The following is a 16,832-nucleotide window of genomic DNA, read 5'->3' on the forward strand; positions in this document are numbered from 1 at the left end:
GTGAAAATGACCCAAATTCAAACCTTCACTCATGACACTAGGGATTGTTTAAGCCCAGGCTTCAAACCGACACAGGTTTAGGAAAGAGGATTTTGCTCTGGGGTATAAAACAAATACTTCCACAATGTTATACTGCAAACTTTCCATGTGATGTTTTGAACATGTCTCCCATCAATCACCAAGCAGACCAGTACCGATGATTTTTTAATAACTATGGGCTTCTGTTAGGACATGTTGACATAATTTTTTATTCTTTTGACATTAAGTGAAGTTTATTAACACTCTTGAGTCTGGATAGATGTGAGTGTAACCTGCAGGTTCAAATGGAAATAAACCCATGAAGTGATAATTCTAGCTTTAGTTATCAAAAGCAGCCAAACTGTAACTAAACTCTTAATCGTCTAAGCCAGGGGTCTCAAAGTCAACTTACCCGGGGGGCCGCTGGGGGTATAGTCTGGGTGAGGCTGGGCCGCATTAAGGCCACATTAAAAAAAGGGTTTCAAATATTCCAAAAAAGTACAGCTGGTCCAATCGTCTCAAGCTTTATTAATAACAGGTCAGAATAGTGATGCAAATTATTGATTAATTCAATAATCGTTAGTTGAATGACCTTATCGATCGAATTGATAAGAGGTGATTTTTCTGGGCCTGAATTTCCCTCAGTTTCACTAAGACTAAAATCTAAACATTGTTTACTAAATAAACTGCATGTCATATTCCTTAATGAGTGATTTGCTGTACCATTGGGGATACAGTACAGACAATGACATTTATGTAGGCTAGTATAACAAAATCTATTGTGAATAGAAATTAAATAAAATATGTCCAGCTGCTTTAACTCCTCTGCAGCGGAGAAATGCGCGAGCATGCAGAGACAGAAACGACACGTCGAGCACAACGGACGCTGCCACTCCTCAAAAAAAATAAATACCAAAAAAAATTTCAAACTAAATATCAGAGAAATACTGACGGGGCAATTAATAATAAAAATAAAATGCACAGGACAAGCCTCAGTAAATAAGTGCGTGTGAGAAAAATGTGCGGGCCGCACTAACACTAAACTTTGATGTCAAGCTACTTTGAGACCCCTGGTCAAGTCAATTAAGGCTAAAATGACTCCCCAGCTCTACTGATACTGTAGATCTAACCAGCCCTCTTAGTGTGATGTAATTATAAGGTACAGTTTAGTCAAATGCAGTGACACAGTCACTACAGGAATTTATTTTTACTCATATGTGGAGAGAAAAAAAGGCTATTATGAATTTCAGTTGAGGGCATTTGTTTTTTTTCTTTCAGTTTTGTAATTAACTCTCTGAGCACAAATTAAACTATTCTAGTGGAAAGCTTCGGTCAATTAACTCCGATTGCAGGAGCAAAAACAGTGACCTTTAATCATTACAGAATGTGCTCAAATTATTTACAGGTCCTGCGGTTATGTTTGTAAAACAGATTGAAAGTCTGCGTTTTAAACCGTATTATTTATCAGCATGGGCTGGGAATTTACTGTAAAGAAAGAAATGTCACCATGTGAGTAATATGATGTGAGGCATGAAAACATTCATTTCTGTGATCTTCTACAACCCTCTGCTGCGCTCTGATAACATACTGTCCCATAAATCACACAAACACTGTTTACAAAAAAATCATATTGTGCATGTAGATTCTTCCATACTTTGCACATCATGAATGAGCCTGCATTCATCACACCATATTAAACTTAGTTACAATATTTTGATCACTCCTTAACCTTTATTTCCTGTTTCCAACTATACACTCACACAGAGTGATAACTTTGAGCACACGCTGTACTGTTCTTCAAACCGCTCTGAATGAGTAATAATGCTTCTTTGAATGGAGGTGAAAGAGTGACACTGAGCACCATTATCTGAGGCACCACTTTCTTTCTGAAGCCAACTAACATGTGCACAAAGGACTGACAGGGTGCAGAGAGAAGATAAGGTGCATTCTCACCATCTCCCCAATTTACAGGCCCTGAGAATCAAAGGGAGGCTCAGGCTCTTATATTAAAGGTTTAAAAATGGAGTGGCGTTTTTTATTTCTTTTCCACCCCAACCTCATTTTATCTGCTGTGATCCTGATGGTGCAATTGCTTTCGAGTACAAAAGTGTCTCTGCCCTCACTTCACTGCTTTGTAAGATCATGTGTGTGTGTTTGTGTGTGTGTCTTTGGTGTGTTACATACAACCAGGCAGTTTGACATTGTTTATCAGATGGAATAGGACTATATTGATCATGACTGGATGAATATGGGGTTAGACTTTCCCCAGCAAAGGGAATGAAGTGAGAGAAGAGGATGAGAACATTGCTTTCAAACCTTTTGCACCTTCAGGGCAAAGACTGTTGTAGAATGTGAGAGACAGCGGGTGTGATAAATATGCTGGGTGGTTGAGCTGGAGACACGCCACGCTTCTGTCTTCAGGGTTAGTATGAGAGACCATGCTTCTGGTGATAGGTGACATTTTATTGATCTGCAGCCAAGTTGGAGCTAAGCAGCACATGAGTGAGGCAGCATTACGTGACCGGACACTTAAATTGTCATGATGATGGACTTTTTTCTTTCTTTGTTTTTTTGCGCTGGATCTTCATGTCCTCCTCGATTTTATCAGCTCGTCCTTCTGTTTTTTTTCCAACTTGGTGTGTCTCATTCTCTCTCGCAGTGATTGAAATGTTTCTCAGGAAACAGATGAGCTTTGCAAGCTTTAACAGAGACCATGGACACTCCTTTGCCTGAGGGATTCTTGTTTCAGTAAATGCCGTGTTGTCTCACATTCACAGACTCACAACATGCAGAAACACAGATTAACAGAGAAAATAAAAAACAAAAAAAGAAACAGAGAAGTGTCCTCTCCTCCCTTGGAGGCAGAGACCTTGAGACAGCTGCCGTGAATGGCAGAAAAACAATGAAGCACTTTTTGTCCTCCAGTGAAGAGGTGTTGCCAGGCAGCAGGAGTATGACGTTGGTTCGCCTCCATCCTACCTCCCTCCTCTCACATGACACTGATGTTTAGCAGAGGTTTTAATATGTCAGAGAAGCACAGACTCTCAGACCATACATGTGTCTTTCTGTGTGTAATTTTACTCCCGATTGTTGAGGCTAAGACCGTCTGCAAATCTGCTTTTAATGAGCATTTCAAACCCTCCCTGCACTCCACAAATGGATATTGATTTCAGGGTGAAGAAAGAATAGTGGAGAGATATGCAGTGACATTGTGAAAATGAAGCCATACGAGTGGGTATTTTACTTGAATATAGAACCTTAATACATTTTTGAATCCAGACACCAGCTAAGGAGATCAAGAAGATCAGATTCTAAGAAACGACATATGGTTTTGGTGGATGGGCAGAAACATGAAACACATCTGGGCATCTGCTGTCGTCATCTGGCCAATGGATTGATATACTCTAGGGGGGGGCTGGGGTTTATGTCCCCACTCGACTTCCAATATCTAGGTACGATCACAGATGGCCACCTGGAAATATCGATGGGTGCTGAATAGAGGACAGAGATGGGTGCTTGCTGTAGTATTTTTGAAAAAAAGTTTTCTTGAATCTATTTATTGTGGTGGACAAACTGGTCATTAGGCCCACATGGATATGTCAGCCGGCCAGCAAAACACAAACATGGTGAAAAGCACTGCTCTGTTATTGGTATGTTGGGACTAGTAGTAAAAATATTCCCATTGATACCCAGCCCTGTTTAGCACTACATGGCCACACACAACCCCCCTGTCCTCATCAGTAATCCAGTCCTGTTTTCAGGTGTTCAGTGTTGATCCGTGCAGTTTATAAGAGAGTTCGGACTGTCAGTTACTCAATAAGAGCCTATAGCATGACTCACCCCGTAGCAGCTGCTCTGCTGTAATCCTCCAGTACGTCATTGCCTCTCTCTCTCTATAATAAATCGTGTGTATATAGCCTTGAGTTCATATATATATTTTTATATATATATATAAATAAATAAATAAAATCCATAACTCCAGTTCAGTGGATTTGGAGTTATGGCTCTTATAGTTCACTGTGGAAGCAAAGACTCCCATTGACACTGTATTGGAGAAATAAGAAGACTAAATGAGGAAAAAGATCCAGACCCAAATCATAAAAGATTGAAGAACCGGGAAAAGGATTATGATAATATGTGCTAATTGTGTGTTAATTCTTATTCTGAGGACTGTAGTTCCCCAGTGTCACAGCATCAAGTCAGAGCTGATTTGCTCAGCTATATCTGTCTTTGTCTTATCTGCTCACCACTGCCCCCCCCTTTTCTCTCTCCCCCTGCATATTAATATATTATTTATGTATATTCAGTATCAAAGTTTCTGTAGTCATAAATATATATTAGGTCTATCTACTTTCACCCTCTCTTTATGTTTGCCTAAAATATAGCAGTGTTGCAATTAATACAAAAAAAGTGGAGTCAAGCATAGTAAACAATGAAGTCTGATAATATCAGTGAGATTATTCTGGCAAAGTCTGCACACTGTGAGCAACATACTGAATGTGGAATGGTGGAACAGTGATTGTATTGACACTGAGGCAGCTCATATTTCCCCATTATTTTTTCCACCAAAGGTTAATCAAAAGTCGTTTGTCTTCCACGAGCTCCGTGCACATCAATAAAAGAGCAGCCTAAACAAATAGCATTACTTATAACGCGCACTTGACAGAAACAGCTGCTTCTCTGCTGGAAACAGACCCATTGCTATTAGGATACAAACGACTTACTGTACATCACAAATCCCATCATTCGTTCCCTGTGATGTTGCATTCAGGGGAAGCTCTGATTGTTAAAATGCTGCATTTCACAGCACAATTAAGACAATATGGTTTTGTTTTGTTCTGTTATTATTATTATTTAGTGTTTAAATAAAGAACCAAGATGAATAGACTTAAGAGAGCAATGTGATAAACATGATGATTGTCTTACAACCATCACAACAAGTAATGGCTGAAAAGGAAACTTCCCATCAGCTCACAGTATAGAATTATATATGCATACAGGCAAAGTAATTCTGCTGTGTCATTATTAGGCTGGCAGCCTGGCTTAATAACTCAGCAGAAATAAATACTGCACGTTTATAGGTCGCTTAATGAAAACTGTGACAGTTTATCAAGCTTTATGTTGACTGCTTTGCTGATCAATACAATGTGACGTGCAGGTTGGGCCATTTAGTTTTTAATAGTGCAGTCTGGTGACACATGCACTTTAACAGTAAATCACGTTTGATTGATGGGGAAATGCTTTACTGTATTATTGTTGTTGTTTTGGATTTTAAAGTGTATATATAGGTCCGTTCAAACTGGGGGTGTGTTTTGTGAAATCCAAGTCCTTGTTGCTTTGCTTATCCATATGCTATAATATTATCTATGTGCAGATTGGAGTGTGCATTAGTTTCAGCTATTAGTTGTCAGCAGGTGGCTTGACATGAAAGTCTGTCATTAGGATGATTGTCATTGTCTTTAAAATGTGATTATTATGATTACTAGTCTGCAGTTTGTCTCATCGGAAGAAGATGATGTTTATTTATTACATGTTCGGCAAAGAACTGCAAAAATATAGAGCTCATATAGAGTTTGGTCATACAAACGTGTTTCCGATAAGTCACAATACAATCCTGTATTAGTGTGTGTGTGTGTTTTTGTGAGGTGGGGACAGTTTTAGTTTGTGCTGAGTTGGACAGGAGTTCTTATGTTGATGTGTAGAAAATGCTGAAAACTGCAAGTATCAGAGCTTAAAGATAAGCTTCTAATATTTAGTATCTTCTGTGTTTCAGTCCACACTTCTGTCAGTCTAAAGTAGGTGTAATTATACAGGTATATATTTCACTTTGGAAGAATGTGAACCCTTAGAGTCATTAGATCAAATATGCACATTTTTTGGAGGACACAGAGAGGACAGGACATCCATGTGTTATGGGTTTGTGCAGACAGTTGCCGTTTCGTGCATAAAGCAGATTTTATTTGTTTAATTTCAGGGCGCCGAGAGTTGAGCTGGTGATGAATGGAAGCAATAACAGTGCTTGTAGAAAACATCCTATTAAAAGAGAAGACAGCGTCCTACTGGACCTTTTTATAGGTGTAATTACCAGTTTGCAAAGTGTTTAACAGGGTTATATTAATTATGCTCGTTTCCTGTGAAACCTTTCACACAGCGGAAATGTGAAACAGTGGGCCGTTTTCAATGGAATTCATTTCAGTGAAAAGATAAAAGCTATTTCAGTTTCTGTATAAGACTTGTGGGAAAATAAGGCCAAACTCAGTTTCCCACATCAGATTTGGAACATGACTCATATAATACTAGGATGTTGAGATTTACATGCATTGAGGAACCTCTGGTTCAGGAACCTTCTTATCCAGAGAGACTCACACAAGTGCGTACTTCATACTTCAAGAGCCACCTCAAAGTTTATTTCACACAGATTAAGTGAACTAGTTCACGTGCATAATTCACAGTCCCCAAAGAATAAAAGAGTTCACATTCAGGTTAGCATTTTTTTAATGAGCTGTTTTCAGTAGGACCTCCTCCTGTCTGTCCCCAGCTCCCAATCATTGCCACACGTAGCCACAGTTGGTCTCAAAACAAGCAGGTTTTGTGTGTAAACACTAAGCAGGGAAACTTTTAATCAAGACAACGTTTATCATTTAATCAAGACGTGCTGCGTTACACTTACCCCATAAAATGAGACACTTGAGTGGTGCAGATTTGATTCCAGCCCACGCCCTTTGCTGGCTGTTGATGTCTCTCTCAGTGCTTCCTGTTTGTCTTTGTTGATCTATAAAATGTAGCAATCATTAAAAAAATCTTCATCTGCCTCAGTTACTGCTCCACCTACCAGAAACATAAAGAAGATAACATAAACATCCATTCTGTCTGTATTCAATCAGAGGTGTGAACTGGACCCAACAGGACCAATGACCCCTGCACCTGTGAACAACTCTTTTCATGTGTTCCTAAAACTTCTATTTGTTCTTTCATTCACACTTTTCTGCAAAAAAAACTCATTTTATTCAATTAGGATTCAACTCAGCCTGTCTGTGGCATGTAGTGTACCTCCACGACTTCCATGTTGGTTGGATTTCCACAATCATTCAGCAATGCAAATGGAAAACGAAGCACTTGTAACCCTGATTTTTAAGTGGTATTTTTTTCAGTCTGTCTGGGCTGTCAGCATGAGCAGCAAACAAGTTTCCTTACCGCTGTAATAAGGCCAACTTGGAGGGACAGTTTTCCAACTTTATTATGGCTCACAGAATCACCCTTTGTAGAATGTACTGTAAAATCAGCAGCATTAAGAATTAAGAAAAAACACTGTCTTTGCAGCTTCCAAAAATGAATGGGAACACATTTGTTACATGGCATAACATTCATAATGGTATGAAGGCAACAAAAGAACTGAATATTGTGGTGTGATGGTAGTTCACAGTCCAAACAATGTACCTGCTTTGAATCAGAAAACCATTTCAGGAAGCCCGGTGTTATGTTCCACCTCTTGTGACTCTGCAACACCTTGACTCAAAGCTGTTCCTCTCTGCTGCACATCACCGACTCCCTCTGGATGCTCCCACCACTCTGCTGTCACCACATGCTCTATTTCCCCTCCAAATGTGAATACTCTAAATCCCTCTGTCTTCTGTATCGCTTAGTGACAAGTGTTTGTGTGTGTGAAAGAGAGTGTGTACTGTATTTTTTATACTTCTGGTTGTGTTCTGGGCCTGTCTGTCTGAATGAATGGATGTGTGTACTCTGCAATTAAATAGACTCCCACAGAATTCCATTAGAGTCCATTTCAGTGAAGAGTTTTGCTCTTTCTGACATCTTTCCGAGTCCTTGGTTGGTGTTTCGTGTCTGTGTTTATGTCTGTATGTGTGCATGGTGAGACTGAGCTCTCTCCTGAGGGAAAGCAGAGAGAACAGTGGGACTGAATGTCGGACATTTTGGATAGCTTCCAATCCGACACAGTGCAATACTTTGCTTCTTTTCCCTCAGGCTTGGTTGACATTTAATTTCTTTATCCTGGTGACCAATGCATAAAAGAAAAGGTCCTGCTGCAATTACAGACAAGGTCAGTGCAGTGGAGTGTGGTCTGCTGTGATGTTAAGATGTTGAATGGATGCTTTTATGGCATCACTATTCTTTCTTCGTCCTCGCACACTTACACATGCACGCTTGGACAAACTGGAAATGCAATTTCCATTTTATTAGAACAAAGACATTATTATTATCCCACGGAATTACAACACTAAGGGCCAAAGCTGTGTGAGAAAAAAAAAGAAATGTAAGGCAGCATTTTGTCTCTGTCAGTCAGGCTGCGTGAATATTTCATTTAATCCATTTATAGCTATTTTAGTCAACTGGCATGGATGCCATGAGTGTCATGATTTCTGCCTCCTGCTAATGGTTTTAACATAATGGTTTGGTTTTACTCTGCCAGTCTTATAAATATGTGGCATTCCATGTGCATTAATGACCTGCCACTCAAAGAGAAGCCACATACTTCAGCAAACAATTATGACCTGTGCATATAAAGACGTGCCATAGATACATGCAGATACAAACATGGGCATCTGTGCAGACTTTTGTCCATCCATCTCTGGCGTGGTCATTAGCAAGGATGTGCAGATGTTGCTTCTCTAATCCTGCCAAAGCATTACTAGCTTAACAAAAGCAACACCTCGTTATAACTTTTTTCTTATTACCTCCACTCACTGCAGCCTTTTGTCCTGCCAACATATTCCCTCCGTCTGTTTCTGTCTCTTTGCTTCCAGCTTTTTTTTTCCTATTCTACAGCTCTCCTCTATCATTTTGTTCCTTGCTGGAGGCTCATTAAGAGCTTACCCTGGATGCATGCCTGGCCAAGAGACGTTGCCAGTCAGAGTGGAAGTAATCCTCCCTATGAGGTGTAGTAACAGTAAACTTCCAGCAAGTGTCAGTAGTGTGCCACAAAGTCTACACTTCTTTAGTCTTTAAGTTTCATTCCTAAGCTCAGAGTTTCCACAAAAATACAACCAGGCAGCCCAAACATGCATGACAAAGTAGGAGTAGAGAGGAGTGTAATCAAACTGCACATAAAGTAAAATGGAAATGAGTTAGAAGGCTAGAGCAGATGGTAGACAGATGGAGGAGGGAGGGCAGAGAGGAGAGAGACATTGCAAGAGAGGAGAAAGGGCAGGATCGAGGGTGAATCCATCAGCGTCTTCCTGTGAGGTGTGACAGAGCTCCAGACAGCTAGATGGATGCCTGTAGTGTGTGCGCAGTGAGTGGCAGAGCATCTGGCTCCTCACTCCTTTGTCTTATGTTGGACTCACCTGGATGTCCCGTTGACACATATGCTGACACAGCACCAGTAACCACCATCACACACACACACACACACATTTAAAATTCACAGTAACCACAGCGAACAGTAAAGAGTGAGAGGCAGCAGCTACAGACAATCAAACACTGGTTACTGCAGGATTAATATCAGTGTAATGCCAAACTGTGTCAGGGCTTCATTTGATCAGCTATCTAAAATGGAGGATAACCCATTTGTAGCTTTTTTTTCAGCACAGCAAAATCTCTGGAGCAGAGCCCATTGGGTAAACCTGGGTGAATACGTAATGCGAGTAAAGCCCTGGTGGCTCAGTGGAGTGGATGGAGAGACAGAAGGAGATAAGTTGGGGAAGAAGTCGAATGCTGAGCAGGTCCTGCCTAAGGGCCGTGAGCCAATATCCGTCACTGTGGCATTAATTATATTCTCTATTCATTAGAGCACACCCTGGGGACCGCTGTTATTAGGCACAGCCCAATTAGGCCTGCAGTGAGCTAACGATGGCGAGGCAAGGGGCAGTGGGATGGATAAGGAAAACCTAGAGGCTGCAGCAGTACCTCCATCAGCCCCTTTTTTCTGGGATTGGGAGGACACAGAGCAGATAGGAAAGGGATGATGTAAGAGGAAATGTAATCTTACAGGCCAGATCCTCAAAGAAATCTATTTTCTCTGTTATTCTCTTTGCAACAAAATACAAGGGTTTATCTTGAATGAAATATTCATATGAAAGAGGCCTCCTGTATGTCGAGAGTGAATACATTACAGGAAATCAATTTTCTACAGTGGCACTGAAACTTGTGCCAGGCATAAACCTCTTTATAGACAGCGGCACAGGGACATATTGTGAAGGCATTGGAATGATGGATGTGGGTGTGTGTGTGGGACAGTATCTTGTAAAGCTTTGTGTGTCCTCATACTTCAAAGATTCCAATAGTTTTATTGCCCATTGGAAGGTTGGGCTGGTTGGCTGGTTAAGAAAAGTCAGTGTCCCATGAAAGACACTGACATTTTGTGCTGTTCATTGTTTAACGACTCCAGAAGGATGCAGTGGAAGTGAGATGGAGCCAAAAAGATAATACCTCAGCTTCACTACATTTCTTAATGACTAAAGTTTTAGAAGAAAACTGAGTCATCAGATGAAATATGAGGACTGCTTCAATTTTGTCCTGTTTTAATGTTAGAGCATCACAAAGCTTAAACACTGTATTGATCTTGCAGCACATCTCCTCCTTTTCTGGCTCGACATCTTTTTGTTCATGTTATCTCTCTCTCTCTCTCTCTCTCTCTCTCTCTCTCTCTCTCCCTGTGATGACTGTACAGTATGCGAGGGTGCATGTGGCTGCCCCAGATCAGGTAAAGCAGATAGGCTGTTATGGCTGGAGGTAAGGTGAGTCAATGTGTCAGCACTTCTTTGATGCAGGGCCTGTTTCCCTATAGCGTGTCTCTGGTTGATTAAACACATCGACTGGCCTGTCAGCAGGCTGGAGGAATGGCCCACTGCAGCACTCTGTGGCACCAATTCTCCACCATCGCCGAGCCTTCACTGGAGGCTAAGAGGCAAGAGCAACACTGGATGTCAGGTGATGTCAGCACAATAAATTTGACAGAGAAGCATATCTTCATCTCCACTGTTTTCACTCCACTACATGCAGAAAACTTTTGCATCTCCTGCTTTCCCCAACTTCACATCCTTCAGCCTTCTTCAAGGTCTAGGACTTAAACGACTGTACTATTCACAGCATTAGCTTATTTGAATGCTAAACAGATGGTCGTATTCTATAATTGCTTCAGCCTGCTCTTTAATCCCTTCAGTCTCTCTCTTATTCACCCTGTCTTTAACTGTCTCTCCGTCTATCTTTGTCTTGCCGAGGGAGAGATGGCTGCTCGACCCAGTGCATCCATAGGCTGATTATGCACTTTTCCCTCCAATCTAATCCAGCTAATGATCCAGGGATTTCATATCTATTAGGCAGCAAACTGTAATTTATCATTTCCCAGCACCCCACATAAATAGTCATATTGGCTTGGAGTAAATGAGAACAAGGCAGAGGCAGAACTAACTGCCTGGAACACAGAGGGGATAATACTGCCATTTACTACAACAGGACTAAAGCAGGTGTTTGTCTCACAGAGTCATTATCTGATTCTCTACTAAAAAAGAAGTCTGCTCAGTTCTAAGCAGTTGCTTTAATATCTCACACACCTGGGCAGCGTTGTTGGTCCATCTGGTCCTGTACATGCGGGTCAGTTTTTGAAGGCTTGTTGAAACAGCCCCTTGTCAGGTGTCTACCACTGTCCTGGGGCAAAGCGAATGTAGAGTTTGCAATTGTGTGGTTTAGGATGGGACTTGTCGCCATGGTAGCCGAGAAAATGGCAGAGAAGCTAGTTGCAGATGGGAGCATTGTGCCTAGTTCTAAACCTTTTTGATTTAAGTAATCTCTTAGCAGCATCTGAATAGAAGTTCATCTGTACAAACTGCACAATCTCTTCTTAAACACTTTTGAAAAATAGTCTTTGTCATTAAATAATGTTTGTTAAAAGCTAGAATAAACCAATCTTAAGCTTCATATATTAACCTCCTGGTAAGATAACACACAGCGTGTATTCAGCCTGTAAAAGAGACCAGCGGCATTTACAATCTGCCAGTGGCAGCCTCGGTTTATTATAAAATTAACCCAGGCTTGCAAGGTGCAACTTTTAATTTTCCTATCTGCATTGTCTCTGGGCGAGTGAAATTCCTAATGATCCCTGATCTCTGGAACCAAGCAGCAGAAGTTAAATGACAATATGCAAATGTACCTGGGTCTGAGATGCAGACGGCAGGGATGGGCTGCTAAATTAACAATGTGCCCATTTCTCCAGGCAACAGGATCAGCGTAGTTATGTCTGAGAAAATAACTCATCATTTCATTTTGGTTATCTCGGATTTACAACAATAGGCTAATTATTAGACAAGGAGGTCCTAGAGAAAGAAGAATACATTTATAATATTCACTTGTGTGTTGTTACTGCACTGTTTGTGCTTTTGTTTGGCATGATTTTATGATTTTGCCTGTGTGGCACTGATGACAGATCTTAACCATCTAGCGTTTAACATAAAAATCTGCAGACACACAAAATGCACCAAAGGTAGCTGCCATTAGTACACAGCCCCATGACAACACTGGTTACATTATGGTTGTGGTAGACTCACATGCAGGCATCGCTCAACTGTAGTATGCTTTTCTCATACATATAGAAGATATTCAATGGCTCTTTACAATAGCACACATCTAGTGAAGCCACTGCAAACATTTTCCATCACTGTAAATGAACGAATAGAAACACAACCACTGCACACTGAGGTTAATAATTGGAATAAAGAAGGTAACCTTTCCATTTGTCCCACAGAGTGAATAGAAAATGTAAACAGAATTACTGTGTGGAATATAATTAAAGCTCGACACAGAGAGGTCATGTACATCTGTCTGCTATCATAGTGCTGTCATCGGAAAGGTCCAACATTGACCAATTAATCAAACCAACATCACCTCTGATGGGACTGTTGTTCAGAATCAGAATCAGAAATACTTTAATAATCCCAGGGGGGAAATTGCTTAAACCACTTTAACCGCTTGTGTCTACAGGTTAATATAAATCAATAATAAATAAGGTTAAATGTCAGGTCATTTCTGTTTTTGTAGCTCAGATTAAGATTATAAATATTTTAATGTTTCAGAGTAAATTAGATTATCAGTTACAGTAGTAGATGCTCTGGTCTGTTGAACACCTTTCCTCTTTACTGCATTCTGCTAATGTTCACAGCATCCACACGTGTGTTGACAACACACACTGAAGCAACACAGAGTGTATTACAGATGGATTTGATATGGTGTTTGCCTTCACTGGAACCCTATGTTAATTGACCCTATTGATCCTGTCACTTTAATCCAGAACCTACACGCTCAGCGACACCCCGCCCCCCTCAGCACACATTCTCCTGTGATATTCCTTTATACTTAACACACACACACACACACACCATTTTACCAAAGCAAAGTGCAGCATGCAAATACATATTTCACAGGTCACAAAAATTCGATTTACTTTTCTTTTGCACAATGACCATTTATATTCCATTAATAGGAATTTCTGTAGTCTCAGCAAATACATGCACATGGTTGAGCATTTGTAATAGAATAAGGGCAGCCAGGCCAGAATATATGACATGTCATACACAGTAGTTCATTCTGCAGGAGCCGCTGTGAGGGGGCTTATTGTCATGGTCAGTACAAAGTCTGCAGGTGAGGAGGATCAATATTTGGCTCGGTTGTTCATGAGGTCACGTTATGGTCCAGTGATGAGCACATGAATGACACTGACTGACTCATGGCTGATAATCATTTCAGTGTCAGTGTTGGAGCAGCTCAGCTCAGACTCCAGGATGTCAAAGTGCAAACGTACAGTAAAGGCTCAGAAAGGAGTCACATGTGAATGGCAGAAAGATTATATGACAGTACTGTGCAGGGCAATATGTGACCATTTGCGAGGTGCACTGATGCTTTACATGTGTAATTCTTTACTGTGGCTCGAAGCCATCACACAGATTAGGGTGCAGGAAGATGTAGAAAATGGAATCTTTTGGATGCAGCTTTGCTGTGATGTTGCAAACTCCAACTGCCCTCACACCCCCACACACACGTTTACCTGTGAAATTATTATTACACAGACTTGACAAGTAGTGTGTGTTTCTGTGTGTGTGTCAGTGTGATAGGCAAAGCTTCAGCTCTTTTCTAATTAATTGGGGAAAAAAGGCTTTAATTCTCCTTTCTTGCTGTGATCATGATTCACAGCGTGAGCAGCAGAAAAACACTGCACTGACCCATCGTTTTCTCTCCTGTTATCGTTTCTACAGCTGATAAATAAGGGGTCAAAAGTAGCTAGTGGAGGTCTGGGCCACATATAAAGTGTGTGTCTGTCTGTTCTGTTGGAGGAGAAATCAAAAAAGCACAATGACTACAAAAGCAGAAAAGGAAAGAGTGGTGGAAACAAGGTAAACTATGCATGTTTAAAACCAAAATGGAAACATGATGAGATAATGATGGACTTGACTGAGGTACAGAATTAAATGAACCAGATTAGATTTACTCCCCAACAATATAATCTAGACAGTACACCAGGGGTTTGATGTATTATGTCATTGCCAGGCAGGGAAAAGCCACACTCAGATCGTCTCTAATGAGCTCACCCATGTTGAAGTGGGTAGTAGGGTGACATTAATTCTTAATGGGAGCATTAAAAGCTTAGTTAATGGGGAATAGTGAGCATTTGTGATTAACTGGCCAAATTAATAGCAAGTGTCACATTAAAACTTTGCTGAACTCAGTGTGTCTGTGTCTCTGCAACACAGAGCTTTGCAGATGCAATTGGATGGAATTGTGGGAAACAAATAAGAAAATCCTCGAGTAGGCAGGTGTCCTTATTGTGTTGTTGCTTAGGAGCAGATGTTGTAGTTGATAGTAGGTACCAATTTTCCGCATTGTTTCATCAACTAAATCATAGTATAGCTCAGTAATTGTGTTCACCAGTCTATGACAGCCGGCATCATTTTCAGTCATTTGTGCTGCAGTAGCTGTTCTGTGGGATCAGACCATGCTGACCAGCCTTTGCTTGGATGTCCATGACCCTGTTGGTGATTCACATACAGTACTGAGAACACCTCACCCTGCAGTTTTTGATGTATCATCTATCCATCACAATTTGGCCCTTGTCAAAGTTTCTTTGTTTCTCACACATTTTTTACTGCTCCTAACTCTTCAATGTGAAGAACTGACTGTGCTCTTGCTGCCTAATATATCCCCCTGACAGGTGCCCTTTTATGAATCACATCAGTTGTCAGGGGTTTTAATGCACTGGTTGATTAGAATACTGTATAAAAGAGATTTAGCACTGTACTCATCATCACTTATGATGGATCACTTCCACCAACACTAGATTCATGCATTCTGCACTCACTTATCCACCAGGGTCACAGGCACAGCAGAGGGAGCAGAAGCATCCAGGCCTCACTTGTATAGCAAGTCCCTCCCCCTCCCATCAGGGGATCCACTGCATGCGGAGCTGTACAAGATGCTGTGGCCATCTCAATCTTTGGCCAAGGACTCTTGTAGCAATTAAGCCTGAATGTGCTTCCTGTCTCAAAGAGGTATTTGTGGGCTTTTTGAAAGCCTGATAAAACTTTCTTTAGTATAGGCTATTGCTCAGGACCTGTAAACAAATGTTGCTGTTTTGGAGTTTAGGGTTTATGTACCCAGTGTTTTTGGTCTTCTTGCTGCTGGGAGTACAATACCTATAAATGATGTATGAAATGTTTCAATCGCTCAGTACCAGATCCTGCTCTGTTTGCCCGTGCTTTATGTCTTTTATGTCTCTGACTTTGCAGCAGTCTTTGTAAATCTTCAAAGGTCTTTATTCATTTTGACGTGAAATTAGAATCTTTTGATATACTTCGGTGGGGGGGTGCATCATTTTGTGTGATCAGTATCAATTTAGACTGATGCTGCCCACTTATAGATGCTCTGTTTGATGCCCTACTGTTGAAGACAACCACAACCACCCCACAGCTCTGATGCCATGGCTTTACTTGAGAGTTTTTCAAAGCTGAAAACAGCATGAATCTGTTTTGTGTGAACAGCCTGTAAGTGGTTCTTCTAAAGTTGATATGGCCTGCAGAAGAAGGCTAAGGATGGCATCAGATAATTAATTAAAGAGACTTTTATATAATTGACAGCCTCATCTGACCTTACATTGCTTCTGCATTCAAGCAGTTTCTCCACAATCATTCATCCTTCAGCTCCTTAGTTTCTTTCAGTCTTGCATGTGAATCAGATACGATGCTTCTTGTCCAAAATATATTTCATTCAGTAATGTGCCATGCATGTAAAATAACTTTGTTATATAGATCCACTCTTTGTGGCTCCACATGGAATAACCTCTCAGTTTTATTTCTTCATTTGCTAGTCAGAGCTGCAGTCACAAAACACCAGGAGAACATACATTAAACAATCCAGTGTGTGTGTGTGTCTGTGTGAAGGAAAGCGTGCATGTTTTCTGACTTGTGTCACTTTCTCATAAACAGACATTGTTAAGTCTTGGCACATATTCTCCAGGACCTTCACAAAATCATGCAGCTGAAACATACACACACATACACAGGTCATTTATTTTAGATAGCAGAGACGTGCAAAGATCCTCTTTATTTTTAAACTTGGGGCAGATGTCAAATGAAGTTATTGCTCCTGGTTGACTCAGTCAATCTACTGCAGCAGGAGACTAAAGGAGTAAAGCAAATGTTAAGGAGTCTGAAGAGGCACAAAGTGTGAGAAAAAGATATAAATTAATAAAGTACACTTTAACAACCCAGGCATTTCTCCATTTAGGTAAAGCCGAATTCAGTTCAGACACTTAAGAGATCAGCTGAAAACCAGGAGAGCTCTCCACCTCTCAGTCGTCCCCACTCTGTGGG

Source organism: Parambassis ranga, chromosome 10 (genome assembly GCF_900634625.1).
Source record: "Parambassis ranga chromosome 10, fParRan2.1, whole genome shotgun sequence".
Classification (NCBI taxonomy): Eukaryota; Metazoa; Chordata; class Actinopteri; family Ambassidae; genus Parambassis; species Parambassis ranga.